Source organism: Oryza glaberrima, chromosome 2 (genome assembly GCF_000147395.1).
Source record: "Oryza glaberrima chromosome 2, OglaRS2, whole genome shotgun sequence".
In the NCBI taxonomy this organism is placed as follows: Eukaryota; Viridiplantae; Streptophyta; class Magnoliopsida; order Poales; family Poaceae; genus Oryza; species Oryza glaberrima.
Window position 1 is genome coordinate 11,146,326 of NC_068327.1, and position 20,396 is coordinate 11,166,721.

General features: G+C 41.6%; 1 long non-coding RNA gene across 3 annotated transcripts in view; it reads right to left on the reverse strand.

The window, feature by feature from the left end:
- The window catches only part of LOC127763435 (uncharacterized), a 47,747-nt gene that overhangs the window by 23,627 nt on the left and 3,724 nt on the right, over window positions 1-20,396 (reverse strand). Inside the window, exon 3 of one of the 3 annotated variants that reach the window (XR_008015711.1) lies at window positions 19,096-20,061. The exons of 1 other annotated variant lie outside the window; for it this stretch is intronic. This is a non-coding gene — a long non-coding RNA (uncharacterized LOC127763435). One more of the 3 variants, XR_008015712.1, reaches the window with a different exon arrangement.

A 20,396-nucleotide genomic window follows, 5' to 3' on the forward strand; every position in this document is an offset into this window, starting at 1 on the left:
ATGTTTCTTGTTTGCTACTAACCATGGCAGGATTGCGCAAGGGGAAACGAGATGGTCATGCTCAACATCTACTTCTTCACCATCAACGAGATATATCGTCTTCTTCTCTCTTTGCATATAAGGTACATGATAATGATCTTGCAAGGGTAGAATCTAATTTGCCTGTTTTTGATGGTAATTATGATTCCGCTGCTTATGGTAATTAGGAGCTAGCAGTAGACAAACAATTTGATGAGTATGATTTCTCTAATGCTCAAATGATTAAGGGTGCTAGTAATAAGTGTACCGGTTCTGCATCTTTTTGGTGGTATACTGTTGGCAATAAGCTTGAAACTTGGGATGAATGCAAAACAATGATGAGGAAAAATTTTGTGTTTTCATATTATAAACGTACTCTCCTTGAGAAATTAGAACATCTAAAACAAGGTGATAAAGCCGTGCGGGAGTAATTTCATGACTTTAAAATTTGTACCACTTATAGTGGTTTAAAAGAAAGCAATGAGAGCACAATGACTAGATTTTTTAGAGGGCTTAATTCTGATATTCAGACTAGGCTTATTAACGTGACATATAATCATATAGGCCACTTGTTCATGCTTGCTTGCAGTGTTGAGAGCAATATTTTAAAGAACCCAAGGGAGAAACAATCTATGCTTGTGCCTCCTATTACTGACATTTTGCAGGGAGCTCAGAACATTCACCATGAGAAGAGCAATATGATCGAGATGCCATCTCCATCGCTCACGAAGGAAGAAGAGAAGACTGATGCACCTACATTATCTGAAGAGGGCATAGAAGGTAAATTAAATGGTGCTGTTATTACTCAAGGTGAGTGTGCTTTTGATGAGTCACATTTGACCACTATCCATACTAATCTAGAGCAAATTTTGGTGGAAACTAATTCTAATTTGCCTTTGTCACAAGTTGATTTACTTGCTGTTCCCTGTGATAAAGAAGAGTTGTGTGATAATGCTTCACTTATATCACTGCCACAACTAGTGAATGAACATGCTATTTCTAGTGTTTCATTGTGTGCTGATTTTAAGCATGTTGTTCACATTGCTAATGATGTTGAGGAACGTAAATTGATAACTTCTTTAAATACTTTTGGCTATGTTCAGTTTGATGATTTTTGTGAGCTCAATAATTTGGAGGATAAATTATTTGCTAAGTATGATTTGCCATGTCCAACTAATGCTATTTTTCATATCTTTGGCGTATATAATGATAGAGGAATATATTTGGTGCATAGAGTTTTCATTTGTTCGGATTTAGAGAAACATGTTATTGCTAATCACACAACTTCGAGTTTCTCTAGTTTTGATTGGATGAAACAAGTTATTTTGAATAGACTATGGCCCTGTTTGTTTCAGCTTAAGATTATTGTAATCTAGATTATTAAGCCAGATTACTATAAGCTGGATTATAATAAACTGACATGGAATAAGCTGTTAACTGTTTGTTTCTTTGGATTATTAGTTGTATGTTAGCGGTTAGCCACCCAATAATCTAGAAAAAGCACCTTTAGAGTGGATTACCATATTATAGTAATCTAGCTTATAGATTGTAATAATCTATCATAATAAGTTATCTGTTTGTTTCAACTTACTCCTAATAATCCAAATTATAATAATCCTAAGCTGAATCAAACAGGGCCTATGTGACGAGCACCATATGGAAAAATCGAGAACGGTTTTCCGTGAAGAAGGGGAGGATGATGTGACCATGGCTACTACAGATACAACCATTGCTCACATCATGGATGGATAAGATGATATAAGGATCAAGTCCTCCAAGTGCTGGAATCCGATTCGGCCACCTACAACACTGCTGACTTCAAACGGCCGCCAAATCTGCATACGAGCTCCGTTTTCGGCCCGTGAGTACTTCATAGAAAGCTCTCGGAGTCCTCCTTCCAACGGATCTAGCCTCATTGCGAAATTCCATCTCAGTGAGCTGCAATTGATAGAACAAGTTGATGCGTCACCTGTAATCGGCCTATGGGCTTGTAACTTCGTTTGGGACCCCGGCCCAAGTGAGGCCCACGTGGGGTGCACCCCAACCAGGTGGAGGACGACCTCGGGTCCTCCCACCTCCATAAATAGTTAGGTTCCCCTTCAGGGTTTCTTGGGTTTTGTTTAGAATAAAGTTTAGCTTTGCTACTTTACCGGGTAATCCCGTGAACGGTTAGATCGTCGTTTTGCTCGTTACGGAACACCAAACTTATCATTTGTACTCAATTGCTATTTGCAATTTAGATTGCTTTTATCTTGTTCTTGCTTGTTTCTTCGATTTGCTTGCAGGAATAAGGTTGATCTGCACCGGCAAGATCAACAACCCACGGAGAGGTGTATCGATCGCTAAGGCGCAATACAACAACGTCTCGTACGGTTGTAGTCGGGTCGTCAACGTTTCTCCCAAATCATAGTTATCTTCAACTCACGGAAAGATCGGGCCAACTACAGCCTTGAGTATCCCAAGTGAAACTCAGGGTTCATCATTAAGTATGCATCATGAGTTAAAAAACCTATCTCCTTCTAATGGCAGCTGCTTAGAGAACTTCTTGAAATGGTCAATTAGGCCTAGAGGGTGGGTGAATAGGCTAATTTAAAACTTTATGTGGAAGCTAAAACTGAAATAAGGTCGGAAAGTCTGATCCACAGTCAGACTATCCGAAAATATCAGATAGTCTGATGTTGGATCAGACTGTCTGATGTTGGATCAGACTGTCTGATCCACCAATGAAGCACAACAAGTAGATCTATCACACAAACAAGAGTAAAGCACAAACAACGACTAGATCTATAGCGGCACAATTAAGCAAAGCTAAAAGGAGGATGAAGGGAGATCACCAATGATGAAGTTCACGAAGTTGTTCCCGGAGTTCAAATCCTTGAGGGGATTCTACTCTCCGTTGAGGAGCTCACTAAGAGCCGGGTCTTTGCTAACCCTTTTCTCAAGAGGTTGCACTAAGCACTCCTCCTTCCACTAAGGGGTATCTCTTTCCTTGCGGAGGCGACATCCAGCCTTCACAAACTTCTCCCGACCAACCACACGTAGATCGGTGACTCGGGAGTGACACCTAGCCGTCTAGGAGTCCTCAACCTCCAAGAGTAACAAACACCACACAACTCTTGGTCAAACCCTAGTGCTCAAGATGGAGTGAAACACACACTAGGCCCTCAAACACCAAATCCACAACCACCAAGATCCACCACACAAAGAACGAGGAGGGATTTGAGAGAGGGAGAAAGAGCTCAAAGATCCAAAGCACCTTAGCACCAAGCTCAACCCAAAGTGAATGAGAATGAAATGAGTTGGGTAACCCTAGAAAAGGGTTAGGTGGGGGGTATTTATAGAAGCCCCAAAATGTGGCCGTTGGGAGAGAAAAAGTCCGAGGTGACATTGGATAGTCCGATGTTTTTGACCCCCAAGCAGGCCAGAGATAGAGAACGAAATTCTAGAGAATTTCGGACAATCCGATCGATCGGATAGTCCGATGTCATATCGGATATTCCGTTATTTTTGAACCAAGAATTTCATCCTCTCACAGAGACTCAAGTTCCATTGAATTTCGGAGTCTCTGGATCATCGGATACTCCGATCACATCGGATAGTCTGATTTAAAACTCACTCAAAAGGAATAAAAAGCAATTCAAAACAAAGAGTGAAGTTCTGAGAAATTTCAGATAGTCCGACGTATCGGATAGTCCGACCTTATATCGGATAGTCCAATATTTTTTAGCCAACACTCAGACCCAAGACAGTGAGCAAAGTTCTGTGAAATTTCGGATAGTCTGAGCATCGGATAGTCTGATCAACATCGGATAGTCCGACAGACATAAAACAGGAACACTTCAAATAAATGATTTTGAGCACTAGTGTTCTACCAATTATATGCATGTGGCATCCCTCTTAATAGTACGGCATCCTAATACCCAAGAACACAAGATATACATAGATTAGAAGACAATTACCACAAAAGATGCCGCAATACTTATTGTGTTGACATCCACTCCTTTTTCATCCTTGCATACATCTCAACAAAAAGCATTAGTTACCCTCTAATTGTGTTGTCATTAACACCAAAATAAATGAGGGGTCCTAGATGCACTTTCAATCTCCCCCTTTTTGGTGATTGATGACAACATACTTAGAAGTAATAAAAGATTAGGATTTTGGTGGAGATCCCCCTAAAAGTGTGCATTAAAGCAAGTAGAGAGCTCCCCCTAAATCTTTGCATCCACATTGAAGCTCACAAGACAACAAATATATCACATTTTGCTCATCACATTCATCACATCTACAAATATATCACATTACATCCCAAGCATTCATAATTAAACAATAATGACTTACAAAGCATTAAACTAACTTAAGAAACACACATGTCTCATACAAATAAGAACCACTCATGTTCGACCATAATAAATAAAAGGATAGATCTTCTCCCCCTTTGGCATCTAAGCACCAAAAAGGGAGGATTTTTGCTAGAATTTTGATGAAAACATTTTGCAAACTTTTGGAAATGAATTTTTTAAGGGAATTGCACCGGGAATTTTGAAGAGATTCAATTTTTCACAAACTTTTGATGGGAGTTGGAGAGAAAGGAATGGTCGAACATTTAGGCCCTATTTGAGTTCATGGCTAGCACACAATCAACCACACAAAACAATAGCCACAAGTCAAATGGATGATCCAAAGATCAAATGAGAGTGAATTATCATGAGACAAGATGATTCACCCTCGAGAGAGGGAATGTACGAATCTATAGCAAATTGTGCAAGGACTAAGATTCATTAGAGAATGATATCCCCGTACACATAGATTCAAGCTATCCACTTAGATTATGACTAGTGTTCATTCATGAATTGAATGTTCACTTTGTCATGATGTGGTATGCAATCCTATTCTAGTAATTGAAAACAAATGCATGCAAAAGATCAAGCCACATCCCGAGAATCCAAGATATTTAGTTCACTTCTCAACTCACAAAACCTAGCTTCATCTAGAGGCTTGGTGAAGATATCCGCCAATTGTTTGTCGGTTCTCACATGTTGGATGTCTATGTCGCCTCTTATGGAATGGTCTCTCAAGAAATGGTGGCGAATATCTATATGTTTGGTTCGGGAATGTTGTACGGGATTATTGGCTATCTTAATGGCGCTCTCATTGTCACATAGGAGTAGGATTTTGGACACATTGAGGCCATAGTCTCTCAAGGTTTGCTTCATCCAAAGAAGTTGAGCACAACAACTCCCCGCCGAAATGTATTCCGCTTCGGTGGTGGATAGGGCGACGGAGTTTTGCTTCTTGGAAGACCAAGAAACAAGGGACCTACCCAAGAATTGGCAAGTACCCGATGTGCTTTTCCTATCCACTTTGCACCCGGCATAATCCGCATCGGCATAACCAATGAGATCAAACCTCGCTCCCTTAGGATACCAAAGACCAAGATTAGGTGTGTGCACTAATATCTAAGAATTCTCTTCACGGCCACAAGGTGACACTCCTTCGGAGCGGCTTGAAATCTTGCACACATGCACACACTAAGCATAATATCGGGCCTAGATGCACAAAGGTAAAGGAGTGAGCCAATGATGGAACGGTATACCTTTTGGTCGACGTCTTTACCTTGCTCGTTGAGGTCGAGGTGGCCATTTGATGGCATGGGAGTGTGGATTGGCTTCGCATTCTCCATTCCAAACTTCTTGAGCATGTCCTTCAAATACTTTGTTTGGCAAATGAAGGTTCCTTCCTTGAGTTGCTTGATTTGAAGGCCGAGGAAGAACTTTAATTCACCCATCATGGACATCTCAAAACGTTTGGTCATCATCCTACTAAACTCTTCACTAAAAGACTTATTAGTAGAACCAAATATAATGTCATCGACATATATTTGGCACACAAAAATATCATTATCATGTCTTTTAGTAAAAAGAGTTGAATCGGCTTTCCCGATCTCAAAGCCGTTTTTCACAAGAAAATTGCGAAGACACTCATACCAAGCTCTAGGGGCTTGCTTAAGCCCGTAGAGTGCCTTGTGGAGCTTGTACACGTGGTTGGAATACTTCGGATCCTCGAAGCCTGGTGGTTGCTCCACGTATACCAACTCGTTGATGGGCCCGTTGAGGAAGGCGCTTTTAACATCCATTTGATATAGCTTAAAATTGAGGTTAGTAGCAAAAGCAAGCAATATGCGAATTGACTCAAGTCTAGCTACCGGCGCAAAAGTTTCACCAAAATCTAATCCTTCGATTTGGGTGAACCCTTGCGCCACTAACCTCGCCTTGTTCCTTATTACGACCCCGGCCTCGTCTTGCTTATTGCGGAAGATCCACTTTGTGCCAATCACATTTTGCCGAGGTCGCTCCACCAAAGTCCACACTTCATTCCGGGTGAAATTGTTCAACTCCTCTTGCATCGCCATCACCCAATCCGGATCATTAAGAGCTTCTTCCACCCTTAGAGGTTCAATAGAAGACACAAACGAGTAATGCTCACAAAAATTTGCAATATGAGAATGAGTGGATACTCCCTTGTTGATGTCTCCTAAGATGTTGTCGGTGGGGTGATCTCGTTGGATACTTTGGTGGATTCTTGGGTGAGCTAGATTTATCGGAGAGGGTGGCACTTGCTCGCCTTCTTCACCTTGATCCAAGCTTGAAGTGGAGGGATTGTCGGCTTGGGTTGATGTAGGTGGCTCCCCTTGTGTTGAGGAAGAGGCCCCTTGTTGTGGCTCCCTAGGACGCACGTCTCCAAGAGCCAATCTTTTGATTGCTTCGCTAGGGTCCTCCTCTTCACCTAACACATGAGTCAACTTGCTCTACTTGAGAGCCGTTAGTTTTGTCAAATGTCACATCACGCGCGATCTCAACAATATTGGAGGTTTTGTTGAAAACGCAGTATGCGCATTCATTTGACCCATACCCAAGCAAGAACCCCTCATCAACTTTAGGAGCAAACTTTGAGGATCTAGCCTTCTTATTAAGAATGTAGCACTTACTACCGAAAACACGAAAGTAAGAGACATTTGGTTTGTTACCGGTAAGAAGCTTATAGGGAGTCTTCTTAAGAAGGCGGTGAAGATAGAGGCGGTTGATGGCGTGGCATGCGGTGTTGACGGCTTCGGCCCAAAAACAGTCCGATGTCTTGTACTCATCCAACATGGTCCTCGCCATCTCGATGAGAGTCCTATTCTTCCTCTCGGCTACTCCATTTTGTTGAGGTGAATATGGAGCCGAGAACTCGTGCTTGATGCCTTGTTCATCAAGGAAACTCTCGATGCACGTGTTCTTGAACTCCTTGCCGTTGTCGCTTCGAATGTTCTTGATCTTGAGGTCGAACTCGTTTTGGGCTCTTCTTGCAAACTTCTTGAAGATTGCTTGTGTCTCACTCTTGTCATGCAAGAAGAACACCCACGTGAAGCGTGAAAAGTCATCAACAATAACGAGACCAAATTTGTTACCTCCAATGCTTAGATAAGCAATTGGCCCGAAGAGGTCCATGTGTAGAAGTTCCAACGGTCTTGTAGTTGTCATTACGTTCTTGATCAGGTGATGAGCTCCAATTTGTTTCCCGGCTTGACATGCGCTACACACCCTATCTTTCTCAAAAAGTACATTTGTTAGACCAAGGATGTGATCGTGCTTTAGAAGCTTGTGAAGATTCCTCATACCAACATGGGCTAGCCTCCGATGCCAAAGCCACCCCATGTCGAACTTAGCCACTAAGCATGTCTCATGTTTGGCTTTAGTTGAGGAAAAATCCACAAGATAAAGCTTGCCCTTGAGAACACCCTTAAAGACTACCGAGGAGTCATCCCTTCTAAATACGGTCACATCAACATCGGTAAAAAGACAATTGTAGCCCATGGAACATAATTGAGAAATGGACAAGAGATTATAGTTTAGAGATTTTACCAAGAGGACGTTAGAAATGGAAAGATCATTGGAGATTGCAATCTTACCCAATCCCATTACTTTTCCCTTTCCATCGTCCCCGAAGACTATGTTCTCTTGCGAAGTGCCATTTGGATCAAGGGAGCAAAACATTGATTCTTCTCCGGTCATGTGATTTGTACATCCAGTATCAATCACCCAACTTCTTCCACCGGAGAGATATTCCTACAAGAGATCAATTTCTAGTTTTAGGTACCCACACTTGCTTGGGTCCTCTCATGTTAGTGACAAGTGCCTTAGGCACCCAAAGAACTCTCTTGATGGAAACATTTTTGCCCCTCGGGCCTACATACTTAGCAACAACACGACCACTAGCATTCTTCCTAAGAACATAAGATGCATCAAAAGAACAATGTGAAGCATAATCATTAGGAAGGATACTTTTGGCCTTAACAAAATTGCTAAGACCTTGGGGCCTCTTGATCATCACACTCTTGTCCACCTTTCCTTTTGGTGGAGGAACATACCCAAGACCCTCATGGTTGAAGTTGTCCCTTTGATAGCCTAGGTACTCCTTTAGGGCCTTACTACCCATATGGCACTTAAGTAGGCTATTGTGAAGGAGTCCCATAAGCTTCTCATTTTGCTTTTGCAAAGCACTCAAAGAAATAGAGTTAGTAGCACAAGTTTCAATATCAATATCTTTAAATCTCACACATGATTCATTGCTTGGGACAATTTTGGAACAAGACGGCTCGCTAGGGAGAGAGACACTATTCTTTAAGGTTTCGAACTTCTCTTCAAGAGAGAGGTATGCTTTGTCCAAGCCATCCACTCTCTCTTGAAGTTGAGCGTTCGCCACCTCAAGATTAGCATGAGACTCTTTGGTTTGCTTGTAGAGCCGTACCAAAGCCTCATTTTTCTCTCTCCTTAGCAAGCTCACTCTTGAGTTCATAAGATCGCTCTTTCTCACGAATGAGCAAAGCCTCTTGCCTCTCAAGAGTTGCATATTGGTCCTCAATTCTCCCAAGCAACTCACTCAAGTGTGGTATAGATTCCTTGGTTATGGATTTCAACAACTCGTCATCCATAACCTCATCCTCAACATCTTCCTCCTCATCACTAACAAGATCAACATTAAATGACATGAGGGGAGAGGGTACCTTAGGCTCCTTTGCCATGAGGCAAATGGGAGCGTCCTCATCACTTGAGTAGTTGAAGAGTCTCGGTGGTGATGAAGGCTTGACGGCGAACGTGGCAACTCCTTCTTCATCACTTGCGCTTGACTCAGAGTCGGAACCGAAGATCATCCCAAGGTGAGCTTGGCCATAGCGATCATGCTTGCTATGCTTGTGCTTCTCCTTCTTCTCAAGCTTCTTCTTGTCTTCCTTGAAGTGGAGGCAATCCTTGATGTGGGGGCAATCCGCAATGAAGTGCCCGGGCTCTTTGCACACATAGCACACCCTTGCGGAGTGTCTTCCACTTGACTTGTTGGAGGAATACTTGGACGAACTTCCCTTGAAGAAGCCGCTTTGCTTCATGAACTTGCCGAACTTCTTGACGAAGAGAGCCATCTCTTCATCATCGATCTCCGCCTTGCTCTTGCTCTTGCGACTCTCTTCTTCTTCTTCCTTCGCCTTCAATGCCAAGTCTTCCTTCTTGATGCTTGTGGTTGAGGTTTGGTTGATGTATTGGATGACCTCCTTGGACTCTTGCTCGAGCATGTCATGGGCAAGGATACGCCCGAGCAAGTCATGAGGTGTGAGAGTCTTGTAGTCCGGACGCTCACGAATGATGGTCACCAAGGTAGAGTTCCTTGGAGTGATTGCCCGAACCATCTTCTTGACCACAACCTCATCGGTCATGTCCTTAGAGCCAAGTCCCTTGATCTCATTAACGATCTTGCTCAATCGATCATACATGTCGCTTGGGCTCTCACCATCCAACATCACAAACCGCTCAAATTGCCCCTTGAGAATCTCCACCTTGGACTCGCGAACACTATCCGTGCCTTCATGCAAATTCCGAAGCGTGTCCCAAATCACTTTGGCACTCTAAATGCCGTCCATACGGTTGAACTCACTTCCACTCAAGGCGCTAAGAATTGCATTAGCGGCTTGAGCGTTCTTATGCTCGTTCTCGTCGTCCTCCTTGGTGGGTTCCTCGGGATTCTGCAAAACATAGCCTTTTTCGACTATTCTCCAAATCAAAGGGTTAATAGATTTCAAATGCATCTTCATCTTATGTTTCCAAGCGGCATAGTCCGTACCATTGAAGTACGGAGCTTTGCCGCTATAGGTGCTCACATAAGATGTAGATGTGGAGGGATAGTCATAAGGAAACGTAGCTCCCTTATCACCATCCTTGCCATTCCCCGTTTAACCCGACATGATCTCTCCAAGCGGTTAAGCCTAATTAGGAGATTAGGCTCTGATACCAATTGAAAGGGTCAATTAGGCCTAGAGGGAGGGTGAATAGGCTAATTTAAAACTTTATGCGGAAGCTAAAACTGAAATAAGGTCGGAAAATCTGATCCACAGTCAGACTATCCGAAAATATCAGATAGTCTGATGTTGGATCAGACTGTCTGATCCACCAATGAAGCACAATAAGTAGATCTATCACACAAACAAGAGTAAAGCACAAACAGCGACTAGATCTATAGCGGCACAATTAAGCAAAGCTAAAAGGAGGATGAAGGGAGATCACCAATGATGAAGTTCACGAAGTTGTTCCCGGAGTTCAAATCCTTGAGGGGATTCTACTCTCCGTTGAGGAGCTCACTAAGAGCCGGGTCTTTGCTAACCCTTTCCTCAAGAGGTTGCACTAAGCACTCCTCCTTCCACTAAGGGGTATCTCTTTCCTTACGGAGGCGAGATCCGGCCTTCACAAACTTCTCCCGGCCAACCACACGTAGATCAATGGCTCGGGAGTGACACCTAGCCGTCTAGGAGTCCTCAACCTCCAAGAGTAACAAACACCACACAACTCTTGGTCAAACCTTAGTGCTCAAGATCGAGTGAAACACACACTAGGCCCTCAAACACCAAATCCACAACCACCAAGATCCACCACACAAAGAACGAGGAGGGATTTGAGAGAGGGAGAAAGAGCTCAAAGATCCAAAGCACCTTAGCACCAAACTCAACCCAAAGTGAATGAGAATGAAATGAGTTGGGTAACCCTAGAAAAGGGTTAGGTGGGGAGTATTTATAGAAACCCCCAAAATGTGGCCGTTGGGAGAGAATCTTTTCATCTCACCTCGGAAAGTCCGAGGTGACATCGGATAGTCCGATGTTTTTGACCCCCAAGCAAGCCAGAGAGAGAACGAAATTCTAGAGAATTTCGGACAATCCGATCGATCGGATAGTCCGATGTCATATCGGATATTCCGTTATTTTTGAACCAAGAATTTCATCCTCTCACAGAGACTCAAGTTCCATTGAATTTTGGAGTCTCTGGATCATCGGATACTTCGATCACATCGGATAGTCTGATTTAAAACTCACTCAAAAGGAATAAAAAGCAATTCAAAACAGAGAGTGAAGTTCTGAGAAATTTCAGATAGTCCGACGTATCAGATAGTCTGACCTTATATCGGATAGTCCGATATTTTTTAGCCAACACTCAGACCCAAGACAGTGAGCAAAGTTCTGTGAAATTTCGGATAGTCTGAGCATCGGATAGTCTGATCAACATCGGATAGTCCGACAGACATAAAACAGGAACACTTCAAATAAATGATTTTGAGCACTAGTGTTCTACCAATTATATGCACGTGGCATCCCTCTTAATAGTACGGCATCCTAATACTCAAGAACACAAGATATACATGGATTAGAAGACAATTACCACAAAAGATGCCGCAATACTTATTGTGTTGACATCCACTCCTTTTTCATCCTTGCATACATCTCAACAAAAAGCATTAGTTACCCTCTAATTGTGTTGTCATTAACACCAAAATAAATGAGGGGTCCTAGATGCACTTTCACTTCTCCTTTTCTAATTGTAGAGAAACCATCTGTTCAAACTGCTATCAAAAGATGGCAGCTGCTTAGAGAAATTATATTTTCTAATTGTAGAGAAACCATCAAACTGCCATCAAACATTACAGGTGCTAGCAATATTACGCGAATTTTGAAACCCCGACAATAATACATCCCTTGGTATTCTCTATCCCCCTAAATTGTAGTTTAACTAGATGCTAGCTTTGTACTGATCCACCCTATGTGTTTATAGAGAATCAAGCATGCATGGATCCAGGCAAAGGAAGCAGGAGATGCAACAAGTCCAACATGCAGGAATAAAGCATATGAAACTCCTCGTGGACTGACAGGCAGCTAGGCAGAAGAAATCATACCTATATCCTTAATTTTGTCCACTAAAATGCGATCAATAGCACAACAAGAGGGAAATGAACAAAGCTCCGGAACTCACATCTCATCTCTCCCTTTCCCTTAATTTTAAAGCAATTATATCAAGCACCAACAGAAGCAGCACACGCACCTTTCAATGCAGTGATGCAAACCAACAGAAACACATCACATGTCACAATAAGCTAACAAATTCTAACAGCGAACAATAATACAAGCTTCAGCGAAACTCGAAGATACTTTGACCTTAAGCGCGTCCAGATCAGAATCATCAGATCGAACCTTCCATAATTCCTCATGCACAGAAATAAAATAATTCCAGTCGAATAAGCCGAACTGGGCTAATCGGGAGACAGTTCACCAACTCCAACCGAGAGAGATCACGGGGAGAGAGAGAGAGAGAGAGAGAGAATTACGTTGAGCACCTTGATGGACGCGGCAACGATGGCTGTCGGCACCGGTTTCCCGTGCGGGAACCACCACGGCGCCGGCGGGGGCAGGCCGTGGTGCAATGCGGCGGCGGCAGGAACAAGAGATGAGGGCGCAGAGCGAGGAGGCGCGCCGCGAGGAGTTGCGCGGGGGGCGGAGCGAATAGCGCGTGGGGACGGGAGGAGGGAGCGTTTGGCGGATCGAGGAGGCGCGCCGCACGTAATAGCGCGGGGGCAGAGCGATTACCGCATAGGGCCGGGAGGGAGCAATTAGCGCGCGGCCCCACGGGGACGGGCTCGCAGGTACGCGAGTGCGGGCGGTGGAGAGCATAGGGTCTGACTCCATTGAGATGCGGATGAACGGATGAGGTTAGAGGAGGTCATTTGGCCTGTAGGATTGGAGGGTACAACTTCTACTTTTTATATTAGTATAGATATACATTGTGAGACCACACAATAAACTAATAAGTTATAAGCTCATGCGCCATGAACATCTCAAGGTTAAAAATAAAACTAGTATGTCTTTGTTCTTGAATTAATTCTATATAGAGAATTAGAAATGCAGCTCATGCATGCAAGGAAAGTAGATTGGTTAGGCATTGTTTTCCACCCAAATCTCAGATGATCTTTTGAGGTGTTGGATATTGATTGTATAATCAACATGTGTCCACACTTTTTACAAAATATACTAACACATCTACTTCCACTCTCCCTCACCCCGTCTCCGTGCATGCACGTCTTGTCTGCAAGGACCACACCCCATCCCCAGCCTCCTATCTCCACATCAAAACCCCGTGACTCCTCCCTATTTGATCCCCAACCATCATTCTCCACATACACCTATATTCCTCCTCCCCATCCGTTTCTTCATTATCCCCGTCGTTTCACGGTGCGTGCCTCCTCTCCACTCCTCATCGCTCACTCCTCCCACCTGTAGGGCTCTTGTTTGTTACCCCTCTCCATGGCTCTTGTATGATCTTGATCATAGAACATGAAAAGTATCTACACAAGTCACAACGATTTGACAAAGTTCAATGGAATTACAATTAACCAAAATGTATATGGCTTAATCCACCCACGGTGACTCGACTTTACTGTAGAGAGGACCAATTCTACACTTTTTAGATGTTTTGGCCCATAATATTGAAGCCCAAATAATAGGTATATATAAAACCTAACCCTAGTCAATCAGTTAAAACTCCAAATCCTCCACTCCTTCAGATCGGGTGCTCGGCGGCAGTGGCTGCGCTACACGCGTGCACCGCCACTCCGCCAGCGGCCAGCCACTGGGCACGCCGCCGCTCCAGACGGCCAAGTTGTGGATGCACCGCCCCAGCCATCGTCATCACGCCGCCGGGAGCCGCCGTTGTCACGCCGCCCGGCGCCTGCAGCCGTCGAAGCGGGCGCGGCACCTGCCGCCGTCGTCCTACCGTCCATCCACCGTCCACCGCCAGCGCCCTTCGTCGCCACTCGCTAGAACACCGTCTGCAACCAACGGCCTCCGTCGTTGAAGAAATCAACTACTGAAGTGCTGATTTGTGTTGAGTTGATTTGTTTTGTTTAACCGGGGACGGTGGAACCACAGGGATAAATTCACCGCGTGGTGATCAGGGCTGAAGAAAATATAGCCCCGTCATGGTTGACGGGGGCGGGGACGGGGACATGTGACCCCCTCTAAACCGCATGCATGGCTGACCAGACCAGCTGAGGGGGAGGGTGGCAACTGGGGAAACTAGTACTAGCAAGCAGGCACAGTCGGAAGCAGCATTCCAAAGCTCATCGGGTCATGGCATTGCCTGATCTAGAAGAAAAGGATGGACTGATCTGGTCAAATATACAGTCAATAGTGTTGTGTTGTTCAAAGGGATGGAATTGAAACAGCGATATATATGCATGTAATTGGCGCTGTGCGAAAGTGTGTTCATAACAAAATATACTATATATACGTGGTCAAATTCAAGTGGGTGTAGCGAGGGTAGGAACGACAGACATAATTCAGTATATAGTAGTTCCATCCTCAAAGCAACCTGACTTAGTGACTTGAGGGCAGAGCGTTGCATATAGCTAGCTAGCGCGGTTGGCACACTAGTTTGAGCAGGTGCCGATCAAACACCTCTCCGGAAATAAAAAATTGGGTAAAAATATGTTGCTTCTTTCTTTGAGAGTGTTGATACTAGGCTCTGCCTTAGTATATATACATATATATCCACATTTTGAAATAACCTAATTCTAGTGTATTCCCTCCATTTCATATTGTAACACTTTCTAGCATTACCCATATTCATATAGATGTAAATGAATCTAGACACATATATATGTTTAGATTCATTAACATCTATGTGAATATGGACAATGCTAAAAAGTCTTATATTCTGAAACGGAGGAAGTAGCATATTAATAAAATAGTGTTCATCTTGAGCGGTGTACATGTCTAAACCAAGATTTTGTAACCAAATTTCTCTGAGAAAAATAAAATCCTTCGATTAGTTTTCAAAATACTTACCATTCTAGATTCATAGCCAATTTTTTTCATCTTTGGTCATTAATTTTTAGAAATTTATTTAGTTTGGCATCATACTATTTATGTTTTTAGATTCAATATGAGAAATATCTCATAATATATGAATTATATAAATTAAACTACATGAATTTTTAAAAATCAATGGTCAAAGCGAAGTGAGTGTATCTCAACTGGCCAAGTTTCTTATGGTGAAATCAGCCTATCTGAATTCAAATCCTATACTTGATACAGATGCTCGCTTTATTCAGTGGTAGGCGGCGTATATTGGGTTTATCTTGTTGCATGTGTTGTACTTAAGAGAATAGGTTGATAGGTTAGATCATGCATGTAGTGATCAGTGTTCCTGGAGTTTGCACGAGCAATATATGTGGAAGCAGTGGATAAAAACGCCTCTGAACGTGTGAGACGCGGCCGGTGATTTTGAGATGGATCGTGTACATGGCGAGAGGGCCGAGGTGTCGTGTGAGACGGCAAAAATGTATGCGTGTGTGGCATGTGTGGCAACAGTACATGAGTTTAGCAGCTGGTTAATTAGTAACTTAGTATAGTTAGTTGCATCATGGATAGATCGATGCACGTTCTGGTTGTTAGCTGGCGTGTAGGCGTACATGCAGCCTTGCCGAGGGTTAGCTTGTTAGTGCATGCAGGTGAGTGATTACCTGGTCATTAGGTAGATCGTGCTGTGAGTGGGTCTTGCTGAAGTGCCCGCTTGTGTGGCTATCTGTCTGTCTGTCTGTCTGTCTATATGTATGTATGTATGTATGTATGTATGTATAGTTGTATGTGTGTATGTACTGCGCGTCAGTTTAGTTTAATTTAACAAGAGAAAAAAGAGACGTGAGCTGTGATAGCTGCGTCACCAAATATTGCTTCTCTTGTCTTGTTGTTTATGTGCGCCTATCAAACAAAGCTTAAGTGTTTGGGTTAGTGAGTATATAGCACCAGATAGAGGGAGAGATTCCCAACAACGTATCCACCAACAACAAGACATTCGCAGCGATATGTCGGCTTAGCTTTTCCAAAGGAGCTCATATGGGTAATTAAGATGTATGTGTGTATTTATAGGGGTGAGCGTGCGTCCGTTATAAACGTCTTTGTGTTTGTGCTATATGTTTCTAAAAAGAATTAATGGTGAAAAAGATACCAATGCTTAACTTATAACAAATCTACCACGACAAGTAATATGGAATACTATCGTAACTCAATGTTGCAGACTTTGCAGCTTGAAATGGACCCACTGTCTTAAGCATTGGCGTGCCTCTTGGCTCTTGCTATATATGTGCAGTGGCTGCACGTAAGAATGTCTCACATCTTTAACCAGAGGCTTGTCTTTCTACCACGGTTTCATCTTCAAAGATTTGAATTCAAAATTTTTCAATCTCAATGGTAAGGTCATGGTTACCACCGTAACCACGGTAAGGGTTGATAACCACAGTCTCTAACTTGAGGAAAAGAGGATCACGAAAAAAAAAGAAAAACATAACTTCACATTTGACAACAATAGAAATGCTATAATATAATGTCCACAACTATGTTTTTTTCAAAAAAAGAAACTCATATGTTTTATTGATTAAGGACAAATTACATGATTTACATTCCCTAGCGTGGTAAAACCGTAAAGCTAAGAAAATGGCTGGTTTTACATAAAAGCCCCTGAATGATAAGCAAATTACACTTCAAACATAACATATGCGAAGGAGAACCTAAAAAGAAGATAAAAAAAAACAATCAGGTCCTTGCAACGACCACATCGGCGATGGTTGGATCCTCGCGCACGGCAACAGCAGGAGCAGAAGAACCATGGTTAGCTGCAATGTGTAGAGCCAAGGAGCATATCCAAATGGGGCTTTTCGATGGAGGTTGAAGTCTTGGCCCATAGGAGAAATCATCAGCCACCTTTTGTAAAGCTACCGTTGGAGACGAGGTTGACGACCATCGTAGGTGCCAGAGACTCACAGGAGATGGAGCAAATAACTAGCGCAAACTTTTTTTCGATAGTCTAAAGGACAGGTCTTCAACCCTAAGCAAAACAGCAAAATTCCCAACTGAAGACATGTTGGAGGTAAACCCAACCTCACCAGTAGGAAGACGATGCCAGCAAGAACGCTAACGAGGTCCATCATATGTCTCTCAAGCTGAGACAAGAAGAGTCGAACGTCGGCGGCCCTCTTTAGCTACATAAAGAACGGGAGAAACCCGTCTAAATCTTAACCTATCTACTAGTGGAGAAATGAGCCGGACCGTCTCACCTGAACGCCGACGACCGGGAGGCTGCCGGAGAAGGAACGGAAGGGGCTAGGAGTTGAAGCTTTTTTTTTTCCGCCCAAGACACCGTCTTTCGCTAGGGCTTTCGAGGCGAAAAGATAAGGACTAATGCCAATGGATTTGGACTTTACGTCGTCCACAACTACCATTTCACGGTATAATGTCCACTGACTTCGTCATCATGCCAAAATATGGAGTTAGCTTAGCATTTCCACAAAATTTTATTACCAGGTATCATTAAAAATCATATACTATTATAAGGAATTTTTTGGGATTTTTCTATGTTTTAAATTCGAACAATTTTTGTCCATTACTCTGTTCTTATCTTCACAGAAAAAGTAGCCTCCTTTCCTCACAAGCTAAGTTGCCTGAAAACGACGTATCGGAGCTCTCCTCATGTGGTTTTCAATTAACTGAGAAAGTCATAAGCAGCCCTGCAGGACATCTGACCAGATTATCTTTGACTTCACTGAATTTCAGAATCAAACGTAGCAGATTCCCTACAGTTTCGTGTAAGAAATTCTTCACTACTTATCCCATTTTTTATCCTCTTGAAAAGAATTAATCTTTACATCAAGAGTTAATCTTTACATGATAATATTGGGCTCGTTTGATCTGGAGCCAATTTTTGCCCTACTAAAATTTTAATAGTGCCAAGGCAAGTTTTAGTATTACCAAATTTAATAATATAGAATTTAAACTATGATAGAAACCAAACATTGTTGCCAAAATTTTGGGTGGGTAAAAATTGGCTTCAATCTAAAGAAACGCATTGTTTCAAATATTGCCACATAGGCCGAGTTTAGTTCCAACTATTTCTTCAAATTTTTAACTTTTCCATCACATCAAAACTTTCGTACACACATAAACTTCTAACTTTTCCGTCAGATCATTCCAATTTCAACCAAACTTCTAATTTTGGTGTGAACTAAACACACCCATAGTGAAGTCTAAACTTTGTCACGAATGGTTCTCTTGGGCTTATTCGTTTCAGCTTTTGGACTGAGATTGCCAGGCGGCACGCGAAATGAGATAAATTATTAGTGCATGATTAATAGAATATTAATTATTATAAACTTTATTTTAAAGAAAATATATATAATTTGTTTTACACGAAACACACCATTTATGAATTTAGGAAGTAGCCATCTCAAAAGGCTATTTAGAACACACCCTTAGCAAGTATAGCACATTTTTTTTTAGTAAATTTCACAAAAATATAGAAACTATGATCAAATTATCACAAAACTACATATTTAACTCGGTGTATGACAAAACTACACATTTAACACCAAATTTATCACAAACCTACACATTTAAGATGAAATGTCACGAAACTATATGTTTAGTAACTAAATTATCACAAAACTATATGTTTAGAAACAATTTAGTTACAAAGCAATAATGTTTATAGCTTCACCATAACAATGGTGCTAAGGATTTAAACTCCAAAAGTTGTAGTTTTGTGATAACTTCAATATTAAATATGTATTTTTGTGATGCTTTACCTTAAATCTACAGTTTTATGATAAATTTGGTGCTAAATTTATAATTTTGAGATACAATGTCTTAAATATGTGGTTTTGTGATAATTTGGTCAAAATACTTATAGTTTTATGAAATTTACTCTTGTTTTTCAAGGACATGTCAGTATAAAATGAAAAGAAAAAACTCCATTTTACTCCCTCGACTTAATTCAATGTATCACTTAACCCGTTGAAATATTTTTGGTTCATTTTTACCTCTCTTAAACTATTAAACTATTGAAAATAGATCACTTTACTATTTAATAACATTTGTCTTTTTTGTTACTATTTATACAAGTTGTATTTGGCACTGAAATTTCTTAGGGACATATAGCACCATTATCAAAGTTGAAAAATATTTTTTTTCATGGTTGTTTGATTAAACTTTAAAATTTTGGTGTTTAAATCGGGCTTAAGCGCTTTCATCCTATGCAAAGTGAGAAAAAAAATTAAAACAATGTTGAGAGGTAAGTTGTGAATGCATTTGTATTCTCCAGAATTTTTAATGAAAACTATGGAAAATGCATTTGTATAGAGAAAAAAAAAGAAAGAGAGAAATAGCTGTAGGGATGAAGTGAACCGTATTCAATAGTTAAGGGTGTAAAATGAAAAAAAATAGTTTCGAGGTTAAGTGCTCCGGTGAAATAGTTTGGATGAGTAAAATGGATTTTTTTAAAAAAAAATAAAATTTATGGGCAACTAAATTTTCAGAAAACAAAAGATTATATTATTCGAAGTTACAATAGTACAGCATAGGGAGAAGTCAATAGGCACACTTATGCATGATATTATTTACCTATAAAAAGATTAATGCCATATAACACGCACTACAAATAGATAATTAATGGACATATAAGTTGAAATTGTTGCCTGAGTTAATGAAACCGAAGCTAAAATGTCTGCAAATCAAATAATAAAAGTCTACTGCATAGACGGTACACAACAAACTTGCAAACAAGAACACCCAACTATTCTCCCTGAACCAGAGCCTGGATAACAGGTGCATCTTCACTTGGATTCACTAGCCACTGGACGTTGAGTTCTCTACAAGGTAAACCAAACTAATCAAACTTTGGCACCATTTGTCCACAAAGTTTCTACATCAACACTTCTATAATTGTCAGGTACACTCAGTCCTGTTCAGCACTTGAGATATTTTTTCTTAGAACACATTAATTAGAGTTGGACGCTGCCACAAGTGTTGAATTCTGAAACTCTGAATTAATCTACCAGGAGATGAGCACACACAGGACCTAGCTTTTCCCTGCATGATGATTATTCAAAGAAAAATTCCATGATTCCACATTACTATCACACCAGGAATAGTTCAACTGACAAGCTGCGCAGCTGGACTGCAACCTTCATATAAACTATTCTGG